Genomic DNA, 14,861 nt, shown 5'->3' on the forward strand with positions numbered 1-14,861 from the left:
TTCACGTAAGTTCAACTTTTCAAAATTATAATCACATATATATCATTTTCCACAACATTTGTTAAACCTTTTCTTAACACTTGTTGTATTCATATAAATAAAAGCACTTTGTGAATTCTTTTTATTAATACGGAATCCTTTTGGTGTTTTTATTTTCTTCCCCCTTTTTTCGCCTTAACTATTATTTAACAAATACGTGGGTGCGCGCCGTTGCCACCACGCATTTGTTCACATATAAACACACAACCCATTGTAATATACATACAAATATTCAACTAATTGTGGGAAAATACCAAAATATTCAAACTGATCTGCTGACGCTGCAAATTGTACAAAACTACATGTATGGAGTTATGCATACAAAACTACATGTATACAAAGACTGTATACAAACGTACATGTATGCATAACCCATTTCCTATGTACTTATTTTTAGTTATTAGTATTAAGATATTTATGAATGTATAGGTTAAGTAAATTAGTATAAAAGACAATAATTTATTCAATAAAGTGGAGACTTAATGTCGCACAATCAAACGTGCAACGTCTTTCAATTACGAATATTTCACGTGGCTACCGCCACGGTGATGTCCTTCTGCGTAGTACACCCTTCTGCAGAAGAGAAGAGAAGAGAAGAGAAGAAAAGAAAAGAGAAGAGAAGAGAAGAGAAGAGAGAAGAAGAGAAGAGAAGAGAAAAGAAGAGAAAAGAAGAGAAGGAAAGAGAAGATAAGAGAAGAGAAGAGAAGAGAAGAGAAGAGAAGAGAAGAGAAGAGAAGAGAAGAGAAGAGAAGAGAAGAGAAGAGAAGAGAAGAGAAGAGAAGAGAAAAGAAGAGAAGAGAATTAATTGCAAGCAGTTTTGCGCATACAACTGAATCTGATTATAAACCCGAGCAATGTCAACACCCCAAATAATATTAGACTACAAATTATTCAAAGAGTTTTACAAAAACTAAATACATTGATAGTGTATGTTTGTTTGCATTTATGTCGACGTCGACTTATAATATTCTACCAAGATAAAAAAACATTGCTGCGGAACTGGCAACACTATTCACCACCTTCATATGTTTTCGTTTGTTTAATTGCAACAACGAAAAAAGCGACAATAGTACCGATGGGTTTTCCGCGAAATAACTTTTAAACGAGATAAAAAATATAGTTTCTGCTTTCGGATTCTGAATCTTGACGCAAATACGCGTCTATTGATACTGCTATCGATATGTGGGACCCGAATTTTAGAGAAGAGAAGAGATGAGAAGAGAAGAGAAGAGAAGAGAAGAGAAGAGAAGAGAAGAGAAGAGAAGAGAAGAGAAGAGAAAAGAAGAGAAGGAAAGAGAAGAGAAGAGTAGAGAAGAGAAGAGAAGAAAAGAAAAGAAAAGAAAAGAAAAGAAAAGAAAAGAAAAGAAAAGAAAAGAAAAGAAAAGAAAAGAAAAGAAAAGAAAAGAAAAGAGAAGAGAATTAATTGCAAGCAGTTTTACGCAAAGAGTTACAAAAGAGTTTTAAAAAACTAAATACATTGATAGTGTATGTTTGTTTGCATTTATGTCGACGTCGACTTATAATATTCTACCAAGATAAAAAACATTGTTGCGGAGCTGGCAACACTATTCACCACCTTCATATGTTTTCGTTTGTTTAATTGCAACAACGAAAAAGCGACAATAGTACCGACGGGTTTTCCGCGAAATAACTTTTAAACGAGATAAAAAATATAGTTTCTGCTTTCGGATTCTGAATCTTGACGCATAATAGGCGTCTTTTGATACTGCTATCGATATGTGGGACCCGAATTTTAAGTGCAGGACTTACGTTGAAATTTTACTAAATTTGGAAATTAGGGCTGAGATTCCATCAAGCCTTCGCACTTTCCAACCATAGTGTTTGCGCCATCCCTACACACTCCTGAAAGTTTCTGCATAGCAGCAGTGGCGAAAAGCTTTTTCTTTACTATGCTGAACCAAGAGTTCCCTGTCACGTTTCCATAGAAGCTTTCAATTGAAAGCAAGGTCTCGCAAATTTCGTATTCGGCTGTAATGCTTTAATTTCTTTACAACTTTTAATAGTACATTTTCAATACATTTAACATCAGAGAATGGTCTACCCGCTTTGACAATAGCCGTGTTTTTTTCACACGCGTATACGTTTACGTTTGCGTGTAAAAAAAACGCTTATCTTTGCTTAATGGTTAAATAAATAGCTACAGCATAGGGTGTACCGAAAAGCGGAGACACAACCCTCGGTTGCGATGAATTGTGGACACACATAGAAAACATAGAACTAGTGTAGAGGGTGAAACATATACACATACTTCAGTTACATCTGAGTATAATGTGTATTGAAATTTAATAGGACAAATTTTATGCGCAGCAATTTCAGAGGTGTAATTAAAGTTTGTCGCTTAGCAGCTAATGTCAAAAGAAATTAAGGATGACAATTCGTTTTTTAAAGACGTTTTCGGCTTGATTTCTTCAGGAAAGCATCCATACTTATTAACCAGTATTTTATGGTTTCTAGAAATGCCAGCTTCTTTTCTTTAAATAAATATTCTTTTTTATTTTAATTTAATTTATCAACATTATTATGGAAAACGGTAAAATGTCTTTTTTATGAAAATAATTTGTTTGCTGCAAAGCATTTGTAGCATGAAATGCATTGCATTTGCTTAAAGGCATTGGGTAACATTGCTTATATTCAAATAAATAAATGCGCTTGTTGTTAAAACCCCGACACATAAGCAGTTTTTCATATAGATTAGTTTAACACAAGCTTATGCATTATGAGTAGATTGCACGCATTTTTATGGAGAACGGTAGAATGAGCGACGCTGGCGCCATCTGATATTGAAAAGTAGCCAACTCCCAAATTTTGTTCCAAGCAAATCATAAGAAGAAAATTGTGACATTTGCTTTGGCTAAGGGTGTTGGGACACGTTGCAAGTGAACTTATATTTCCCACTGGTTGGTAAATTTTCAAATATTTTTAGCAATTAAAAACTGCAATATAACAGTCGAATACAACGCAAAATATGTTAGCAAGTATATTTGTTGTATAGGCAGAATGTTTATAACAGTGCTTCGGGAATTTTGTATGTGAACAGGCAAGGCGTAATTAAATTCAATTCCGAAGTCTGAAGTTCTTTCAAATTTACAAGCGCAACATCTTGGTCGATTGTGGCGATGTTATTGGAATGCATAAGCCTGAGTTAAACGAATTTATATGAATAATGTCATTGAGCCGCGGCCTTTAGCTCGTTGCTTGGTAGCAAGCGAATAAGTGAAAAATCAATTCACCCGCATGATCATCGCGACGATTGCGCTCTCACTAGACAGGCGCACTTTCAATTATAAGGAGTCCTGACCTACATGTATATATATATGTAAATGTATGAACATACATGTAGGTTCAAGGATTTAGAACATGCTTTTAGTTTTAATGTTTTAAATTTATTGTTAGTCAAACAGATTTTAACAATTTATCAAATGATTATAAATTAAATTAGATATTTCTATTTCGGTATTCTGAATTGAACCCAAAAAAATCTGTTACATTCATAAATTTGCTAACAATCTTGTATCTGCTTATTTAAAATCTTTTCAATATTTAACCACATAACAAAGTAAAAGTTATACAAAGTATTTCAGTTTCTATTTCCTACATACATATGTATGTATATATGTATTTTACACGAACCTTCACGAAGTTTTAAAATCTCTATTACGAAGAATGCGTAGAAATATCTTCATTACAAGTCAGCATACAATCTAAGTGAATGTTATACATTACTTGTAAGGGTTTCGTAATGCATAACGTAGAAGGATCGCAGACTCACTTCGCGGCAAAATGTATTTGAGTGAATGAGTAAATGAGAAAAAATAATATTTGAGCCGAAATATCGAAAGAAATTGGAGGAATTTGTTGCAACAAGTGTTAAATTATAATAAATTTGGCAAGGATCTAATGAAGTCACCAAAGGCTCAATCGTGGTCTTTTCGATATTATTGTTATGGCTGCTGATACAGAACCCATAGATTCTTGTACAATCGTCACTTTTGTACGAAAATTATGGATCACATTTATAGTCGCAAATTCAATCCATTAAAGATGAAATTGAAAAACTTCTAGTTTAAACCGATATATATTTGATAGCAGCACGTATTAATTCCTTTGGGATTGCCCAGTTGGTTTAATCTGACCTTTTGGTTATTGATTTTGTAATTATACCGAGAATTAGATTTTATAATTATAAGACTAAATTTTATTACTTTAATTTAAAGAGCGATTAACGTCTAATTCGTTTGCTGACGAATGCCAAAAGGGAAAGAAAGAAATGTAATTACAAAGGAAGATAAGCTTAAAGCTAATATGTAAAAGGAATTAAGGAAGAATAAGAACAGACAGATGTTGCTTCGTACTGATTTTCGCCTACACTGGGCGGTACTTCTTCTTCATCTTGCGTAGGGTTGATTGCTTCGCTGTATTGGTAGTTCGCCACAAATACTGGTTTAAGCCGATCTATGTTGACTATTTCGACCTCGTACTAATATTTAAAGTACTTAGGCGATCGCTTGAGCACTGGGAAATATGGTCGAGTAAGTGATGGGCAGATCAATCGTTGCGCAAGAAACCATGCGTGGCTTTTCGCAGAGAAGGTGATACAAATACTTTTGAAGTAGTGTGATGCGTTGTTTGCGTGGGTCGCAGATTCAATATTGCTGATTGGAATTGGGATACTGTTTCGGCGGTTACTTTTTTTGCTTTTGTTTCTTGTAGAAATTCGCCAGGAATGCGTAATGTTGTTCCGTAAACAAGTGATGCTGAACACGTATTAATATCCGGTTTGAATGCAACACGAAGACCAAGAAGGATTGTCGGTAGATTGTGTACCCACCTGTTTGGGTCATGACATAAGATTGATGTCTTGAAGCTTCTGTGCCACCTCTCAATTATGCCGTTTGATTGCGGGTGGTACGGCGTCGTTGGTAGGTGGTTTGTCCGATCACGGCCATCAATTCGCAGACAACAGCTGATTCGTACTGTCTTCCTCGGTCTGAAGTGATTCGCTCTGGGACTCCGAACCGAGCTATCCAATGTGAGAGTAGTGCTTTAGCGACAAATTCCGCAGATATATCAGGCATTGGCGCTGCCTCTGGCCAAAGAGTATATCTGTCGATCATTGTTAAACAGTATCGTTGTCCTTCACACGGTGGGAACAGACCAACGGTATCTATGTTGATATTGCAAAAACGCTCTAGGAGGTTCGTACTTCGCAGGATTTGATTTGGTGTGACGGTGAATTTTAGCGCGCTGATAATCTGAGCAGTTCGGACGAATGTCGCAGTATCTGTTCTAATGATCGGCCAAACAAATTTATGTGTTATTAATTTGACCGTTGCACGTATACCTGGATGTGATAGGGAATATACGGTCGGACAGTATTTGTCGAAGTGTCACATACCGACTGTTGAGTACTGTTGGGAATAGGAACCAATTTTAAATTTAGGGAGCTTTTATGTGTAGCTGACTTTTTTGTAGATGTGTATCGTTTTGCTGCGCAATTGAGATTTTCGGCCGATAGGTTGTATCCGCGAAAGTAAATCAGCGCTGACGTTTTCTCTGCCGGGAGTGTAGCGAATATCCGTGGAGGATTGTTCTACGAAATCCAGCTGACGAAGGCGTGGGGTGAAGCTTTTTCAGGTTTCTGCTTAAATGCGTATATTAACGGTCGATGTCAGTAACGATGTAGAATTTACGTCCCTCCATCATGTGGCGAAAGCGACAAACGCCTTGGTAAACAGCGGTCAGCTCACGGGCGTAGGTACTGTTTGAACGTTGCGCGTTACTCAGTTTTTTTTAATAGAAACCGTATCTCAGGCGTCAACGAATAAGCATAGATCATCGCTGGCGGCGGGATGTGCCACTAGCGTTGCTTTTGAAAGTTCGTAATTGCAACGCTCGAATGCAGCGTTTCATACTATTGGTGTATTGTCGTTTTTTTCTGTTACCGACTGAGTTGGTGTAAGCGCGCTTGGTATGGCATTGCTTTTGGCAAGAATTTTCGGTAAAAATTTAACATTGCTAAGAAACGCTTCAACTCTTTTGCAATAGAAGGCTTCTTAAAATTGCGAATTGCAGACATTTTTTCGTGCAAGGGATGTATTCCTCGGGCGTCGACCAGGTGACCTAGGAACTTCAATTCGGGTTTTCTAAATTTGCATTGCAAGATTGTGTGAGGACCAAATAAATACTCATTAATTTGGCCCACACAAAACGACCCCACAACATATTTGACACGACATTAACACAACAAGTGGCCACAAAAGGCTCTAGCAACACGATCAACCAACAAGTCCCAGCAACACAACGAGCGGTCGCAACATTTAACAGCAACACGGCCAACCAACAAATCTCAGCAACACAACGAGCGCACGCAACCATTTGAGCTAGCAACACCAAACACAACAGCCATAAAAGGAGCGACACAGCAGCAAAGCAGTCAGTCAGCACGGGGCTGTGGTCGTGACCAGAGCTACTAGCGAAGTATATCCCTATTGCAGTTGACCTTCTCTATGCAATAGGAATCCACTTCATAGGAGCGAGTCGTGGAACGGTGATTGCGGTTGACCTTCTCTACGCATCACCCCCAAAGACCAAAGGCGCCGCCACAGTAACGCGCAACCGCGACAGGTGACACCCGCTCACCTCCGTTAGTAGAAGTACGCCGGCAGAGGCCGCAACAGAGCAGCAACGCACGTAAACCAGCGCAGAGCGCGGCAGCAAAGTGCAGCAGAGGTCCGCCGACGCACAACGTAACCAGGGTAAGCCAGCGCGAACCGCGGCAGCAGAGGTACGCCGACAGAGGTCACGTCAACGCGGCGACGCATAGTGCAGCCAGGCTAAGCCAGCGCCAAGCGCGGCGGCAGAGCGCAGCAGAGGTACACCGACAGAGTAATACAAGTAAGCGCCGACGTAGGGCGCGACAGAGCATCGCCTCAGCAACACAAGTAAGCGCCGACGTAGGGCGCGACACAGCATCGCCTCAGCAATACAAGTAAACGCCGACGTAGGGCGCGACAGGGTATCGCCCAGCAAATACGAGTAGACGCCGACGCAAGGCGTGGCAGACAATCACCCAGCAACCAGCAATACAAATAGACGCCGACGCAAGGCGCAGCAGAGTAATACAAGTAAACGCCGACTTAAGGCGCGTCAAGGCACCGACGCCACATACTAACGGGATCCGTCTAACGGAACACGGCGACAGAGCATCGCCTCAGAAATACAAGTAGACGCCGACGTAAGGCGCGACAGAGCACTGCAGCGGAGAGAGACGCCGTCATAAGGCGCGTCAAGGCACCGACGCCACATACTAACGGGACCCAGCTAACGGAATACGGCCGGACCGCTAAGGCCCGCCACCGCAATCAAGGATACCGCAAGATAATTGAAGTGAAATTGAAAATGAAGTATACAAACACGTTTTATTTTATATTATAGAATTTAGAACTAATAAAGAGAGTGAAGTTTTTTTATATTAAATCGATTTGCAAGGTGCCCCTTTAATACAAATTTATTGTAAACGAACCCTGGGCACGGCGAGTATACCCCAGCAAATATCAAAGAAGCAACGGGGCACGAAAAGCTTCGTTACAATTGGCGCCCGAGCAGGGACCCTGCAAATCGTAAAACGTCAGAAGGAACATTCCTGACGAGAAACCAAACCACAAAATGGTCGACCAGATCGATACCACGTGGTTAGACACAATTTCAAAGGAGCAGCTGATATCCATCACACAGGAATTGGGTATTGAGCAGACAGGACCCACCCGAGAAATCCGAAAGCGCATAGCAGCACTGGCCTCAAAGGCAAATACGGACTCGGAAATCCACGAAAAATTTTTATCCCTACAAGCCACCTACAAGGAAACTACGCACATGAGCGACGTAAATGAGGTTAAGACACCGACTCCGTCGAACGGAGGAGGCACACCGAAGGTCGCCGTTACAACAGTAGAACAAACTCAATTCGCGTTTCCTCCCAGGAGTACAGTACCCACACAACAGTACTTACAATCAGGAATAGCGGTACCACCCAACGGTACATCTCAGGCACCTCCCAGGAGTACAGTACCCACACAACAGCACGTACCATCAGAAATTACGGCATCATCAACCGGCACATATCAACCCACGCAACCGTACTTACCAGCGGGAATGACGGCACCAGCCATGAACTATACATGCCAGGTAACTCAAGCACCGACCGTGGTGTTCGCGCCCATCATCGACCAGGTAAGAAAGTGGTCCGTAAAGTATGAAGGGGGACGGGACCCGTTAGCGTTCATCGAACGGTTAGAGGAGTTAGCCGAAGTATACGCGCTAAACGTGGACCTCCTGCCAAAAACCATGCCCGAGCTACTAGGGGGCGCCGCGCTAAAATGGTACCGCAATAAAAATGTGCACTGGGGAGAGTGGACAAGCTTCAAAAAGGATTTTTTACGTTTCTTCCTACCAGCCAGGTACTTCGAGCGGCTCGACGACGACATACGCCAACGAAGGCAGCACAACAAGGAGAGGTATAAGGACTACGTACTAGGAATCCAGAGCTTGATGAGACACGCAGGGTACACCAGCGAACAGCGGCTGTAACGAATCTTCCGTAACAGCCACCCCGATTACCAACTTTACATCCGTCGGAGGGACTTCAGTAATCTCGCAGAGCTCCTGATACTTGCCGAAGAATAAGAGAACATACGCGAGGACTATCGAAGATCACCAGGCGGACATCACCGCGAAGTTACGCGACACATCGCCAGTGACACAACCCGGGTGTCACCATCAAAACCTGCAACACAACCACCACCACCACCGAACCTAACGAACCGCACGCCTCCAAGCAATCAGAGATACGACCCCAACGGCGTATGCAGGAGATGCGGCGAACGAGGACATGACACCAATAGGTGCCGAAACCCACAGAAAATTTTTTGCTGGGAATGTGGCCGCAACGACATACGAACCATCGAATGCTGCCGCCGACGTCAGGGAAACGACAGAGGGCTCCACGAAGAAGAAGGCGCCGTGAGCCCGAGGGACCTAGCGCCGAAACGGCAGTAACGATACCCAAGGAACCCAGCGCTGAAACGGCAGTAACAATATACCAAGAGCATGGTCGCCTCTACGCCGTAGCCAAGCTCGGCGCGGAATCAGCCGAAGCGGTCATCGACACAGGGGCATCAAGAAGTTTCGTCTCGAGCAGCTTAGCAGAACGTGTGGTGAACTCGGGAAGCGGAGAAATGGTGAGAGTGGCCATCAAAATAACGATGGCAAACGGGACTAGCACTACCATCTTCGACGCCATAAGGACTGAGGTACGCCTCGGAGAAGCGTCACTCCACACAGTTTTACACGTCATGCCCGGAGCGATCGACGACATCATACTGGGCCTAGATACGCTAGGAAGCATGGGAGCCACCATATCATGTGGAGAAGGCCACCTCGTGCTAACCAGACCCCTTGCCCAGCACACACCGAATCCTGGAGCCGCGCCAGAAACTATTCCGAGAACAACACCAGCAAGAACGAATATCGCCAGGTACGACAGCCCTGGGACTATTCCAAGTTCAACATCATCAAGAACGGATATCGCCAGGTACGACAGCCCTGGGACTATTCTATTCAAAATTCAACATCATCAAGAACGGATATCGCCAGGTACGACAGCCCTGGGACTATTCAAAGTACACCGTCAGCCAGAACGGATATCGCCAGGTACGACAGCCCTGGGACTATTCAAAGTACACCATCAGCCAGAACGGATATCGCCAGGTACGACAGCCCTGGGACTATTCAAAGTACACCATCAGCCAGAACGGATATCGCCAGGTACGACAGGCCTGGGACTATTCAAAATTCAACATCATCAAGAACGGATATCGCCAGGTACGACAGCCCTGGGACTATTCAAAGTACACCATCAGCCAGAACGGATATCGCCAGGTACGACAGCCCTGGGACTATTCAAAATTCAACATCATCAAGAACGGATATCGCCAGGTACGACACCCCGGGGACTAATCAGAGTATAACACGAGCGAGAAAGGGTAACGCCGGGTACGACACCCCTGGAGCCTCATCTGGAACCATTCAGAGTATAACAGCACCGAGCAGCAGTAACTTCAAGCACGACGGCATTATGCAAAACAACGACGACGACATACAAGAAGAAGCGGAACGAGTGCGCGGTTTTCTAGCAAAGGAAATCCGAAAATTCGAGAGCATGAGTGGGGTGACGACAATAGCCGAGCACAGGATTATCCTGACGGGACGACCGCCCTATCAAGCAACGTTACTTCCCACGCAACCCAGCTATGCAGACCATCATCAACAACGAAATTGACGAATTACTTCAGAAAGGATGCATCGAGCCATCCTGTAGCCCACACAGCGCACCAATCGTACTAGCCAAGAAGAAAAACGGGAAGTGGAGGTTATTCGTAGACTATCGGCAGCTTAACGCCCGATCCGTACCCGACGCGTACCCCTTACCCAGAATACAACATATATTGGACAAGCTACGACGGGCGAAGTATATCAGCAGTTTGGATTTGAAAAATGGCTACTGGCAAATACCACTAGAGCCCCGGAGCCGTCCCTACACAGCTTTCACAGTACCGGGACGCGGGTTATTCCAGTGGCGCGTTATGCCATTCGGCCTACACTCCGCATCTGCAACGTTTCAAAGAGCACTAGATCAGGTTACAGCCCAAGGCTTTCGCTTACCTCGATGACATAATCATCATAGGATCCACCTTGGAGGAGCACCTTCGCAACCTGAAAGAAGTGATGCTACGACTACAGCGCGCCAACCTCAGAATAAATCCGGAGAAATCCGAGTTTTTCAAGAAAGAAATTCGATACCTAGGACACGTGGTAAGCGACAGGGGAATTCACACCGACCCCGAGAAAGTTGCAGCCATCAAAGACCTGAAACCACCAACGAACGCAAAAGAGTTGCGTCAATATCTCGGTATAGCATCTTGGTACCGACGCTTCGTGCCCGACTTCGCGACGATCAGCCAGCCACTCACAACCCTGCTGAAAAAGGGCAAACACTGGAAGTGGGGAGCCGAACAACAGGAAGCCTTCGAGGCCTTAAAGCAAAAACTAACGGAAGCATCGATACTTGCCTGTCCGGACTTCACCAAGACCTTCACCTTGCAAACGGACGCAAGCAATTTCGGGCTAGCGCCGCATTGACACAGGATTTGGAAGGCGGGGAACGCGTGATCGCCTACGCCAGCAGGAAACTCAACAAGGCGGAAACCAACTACTCGCCTACCGAGAAGGAATGCCTCGCGATCGTCTGGGGAATACGCAAGATGAGGCCATACTTGGAAGGGTACCGATTCAGATAATCACGGACCATATGTCTCTAAAGTGGCTAAACTCCATCGAAAGCCCCTCCGGCCGTATAGCACGATAGGCCTTGGAACTTCAGCAGCACACCTTCGACATAGAGTACAGGAAAGGAAAGCTGAACCTGGTAGCGGATGCACTATCACGACAGCCACTGGAGACCCTGCGACTGGCAACGACAACAGAGCGACCATGCAAGTGGTGGCACAAGCGCGTGAATGAAGTGCGCACTAACCCCGAGAAATATTCTGACTACATGGTACAAGATGGAAAACTGTACCGCCATATTCCCTGCGGGTCACAAGATGAGGAAGCGGTACCTAGGAAACTTTGTGTACCCACACCACTGCGACAACGAGTATTAGAAGAAAATCACAATATACCAAGCGCTGGACACATGGGCATCCGCCGGACAGTAGCGCGGATTGCCAACCGGTACTACTGGCCCGGCATGTTTCGGGACATCAGTCGATACGTACGACAGTGCGAGTCTTGCCAGAAGTACAAGGAAACACAGCAAAAGCCGGCCGGAAAGATCCTCACACAAGTGGCCCAATAACCATTCGCCACGGTATGCGTCGATTTCGTTGGACCACACCCACGATCCACACACGGGAACACGATGCTACTAGTATTTTTCGACCGCTTCAGCAAATGGGTGGAACTGGTCCCCATGAGGCGTGCGACAGCAGAAGGCCTACGCCGTGCGTTCAGAGAACGCATCCTCGCAAGATTTGGTGCTCCCAAGATACTGATATCGGACAACGGCGTCCAGTTCACCAGCACAATGTGGCAGCGTTACCTCAGGGAAATGGGGATACAACAACAATTCACGGCGCCCTACACCCCGCAAGAAAACCCGACGGAACGGGCGAACAGGACAATCAAGAGAATCATAGCACAACTCACCAGATCACAGCACAACAGATGGGACGATCGTCTCCCAGAAATCGAGCTGGCCATCAACACCAGTGTGACCGCGTCCACAGGATACAGTCCAGCCTTCCTCGTACAAGGACGGGAACCGCGACTACCAGGGGCATTGTTCGACGAGGTCAACCTGGGGTCGGGCACATCATGAGTGTGGGGACCAAATAAATCCTCATTAATTTGGCCCACACCAAACGACCCCACACATTTGACACGACATTAACACAACAAGTGGCCACAAAAGACTCTAGCAACACGATCAACCAACAAGTCCCAGCAACACAACGAGCGGTCGCAACATTTAACAGCAACACGGCCAACCAACAAATCTCAGCAACACAACGAGCGCACGCAACCATTTGAGCTAGCAACACCAAACACAACAGCCATAAAAGGAGCGACACAGCAGCAAAGCAGTCAGTCAGCACGGGGCTGTGGTCGTGACCAGAGCTACTAGCGAAGTATATCCCTATTGCAGTTGACCTTCTCTATGCAATAGGAATCCACTTCATAGGAGCGAGTCGTGGAACGGTGATTGCGGTTGACCTTCTCTACGCATCACCCCCAAAGACCAAAGGCCCCGCCACAGTAACGCGCAACCGCGACAGGTGACACCCGCTCACCTCCGTCAGTAGAAGTACGCCGGCAGAGGCCGCAACAGAGCGGCAACGCACGTAAACCAGCAGTCAGTCAGCACGGAGCTGTGGTCGTGACCAGAGCTACTAGCGAAGTATATCCCTATTGCAGTTGACCTTCTCTATGCAATAGGAATCCACTTCATAGGAGCGAGTCGTGGAACGGTGATTGCGGTTGACCTTCTCTACGCATCACCCCCAAAGACCAAAGGCCCCGCCACAGTAACGCGCAACCGCGACAGGTGACACCCGCTCACCTCCGTCAGTTGAAGTACGCCGGCAGAGGCCGCATCAGAGCGGCAACGCACGTAAACCAGCGCAGAGCGCGGCAGCAAAGTGCAGCAGAGGTCCGCCGACGCACAACGTAACCAGGGTAAGCCAGCGCGAACCGCGGCAGCAGAGGTACGCCGACAGAGGTCACGTCAACGCGGCGACGCATAGCGCAGCCAGGCTAAGCCAGCGCCAAGCGCGGCGGCAGAGCGCAGCAGAGGTACACCGACAGAGTAATACAAGTAAGCGCCGACGTAGGGCGCGACAGAGCATCGCCTCAGCAACACATGTAAGCGCCGATGTAGGGCGCGACAAAGCATCGCCTCAACAATACAAGTAAACGCCGACGTAGGGCGCGACAGGGTATCGCCCAGCAAATACGAGTAGACGCCGACGCAAGGCGTGGCAGAGAATCACCCAGCAACCAGCAATACAAATAGACGCCGACGCAAGGCGCAGCAGAGTAATACAAGTAAACGCCGACGTAAGGCGCGTCAAGGCACCGACGCCACATACTAAGGGGATCCGTCTAACGGAACACGGCGACAGAGCATCGCCTCAGCAATACAAGTAGACGCCGACGTAAGGCGTGACAGAGCACTGCAGCAGAGAGAGACGCCGTCATAAGGCGCGTCAAGGCACCGACGCCACATACTAACGGGACCCAGCTAACGGAATACGGCCGGACCGCTAAGGCCCGCCACCGCAATCAAGGATACCGCAAGATAATCCAAGTGAAATTGAAAATGAAGTATACAAACACGTTTTATTTTATATTATAGAATTTAGAACCAATAAAGATAGTGAAGTTGTTTTATATTAAATCGATTTGCAAGGTGCCCCTTTAATAAAAATTTATTGTAAACGAACCCTGGGAACGGCGAGTATACCCCAGCAAATATCAAAGAAGCAACGGGGCACGAAAAGCTTCGTTACAATTGAATTCGCGTAGGCGTTGGAGGACTATTCTTAAATCAAGAAGGTGCTCTTCGATTGATTTGGATGCAATGCAAATGTCATCAATGTAAGGGAAAGCGATATTTATTCCACGTAAGGCTTCATCGATTAGTCTTTGAAAAGTTTGGGCGGCGTTGCAAAATCCAAACGTCATAAATGTAAATTCATATAATCCGAACGTGGTTGTGGTCGCAGTTTTTGCTATGGTCTCCATGTTCGGTTTGTCATCTTCACTAGATGTAACGGACTTGCCCAATTATTACTGGATGGACGATATATGCCTGCTTCAAGAATTCGAACTCGTTTGGCGCAGCTTCTATCTTGTCGAGAGGTAATCGTCGTGGGCTGCAAGACACAGGTTGTCCGGTCGTTTTTATTTGATGAGAAATTGAACACTTCGATGTCGATCACTGCGTGGATAATTTGGTGATGTCTGAGAATTCCGCTAATAAAGAGGCAAATGGATCACGAGCGTCACAAGTCTTGATTCCGATAGAAACACATGCTTTATAGGTTGAGAGTGGTGCGCGCAGTTGTGCAACGTTGTCGATGATTCGGTTCCAGCACATGTCAACGAGCAGGTCGTAGAAACGGATACAGTCGACTGCAATATTTGGTGTTGACACGTCGGCAATAACGAATGACCATCGGAAG

This window comes from Eurosta solidaginis, chromosome 1 (assembly GCF_040869045.1).
Source record: "Eurosta solidaginis isolate ZX-2024a chromosome 1, ASM4086904v1, whole genome shotgun sequence".
NCBI classification, from domain to species: Eukaryota; Metazoa; Arthropoda; class Insecta; order Diptera; family Tephritidae; genus Eurosta; species Eurosta solidaginis.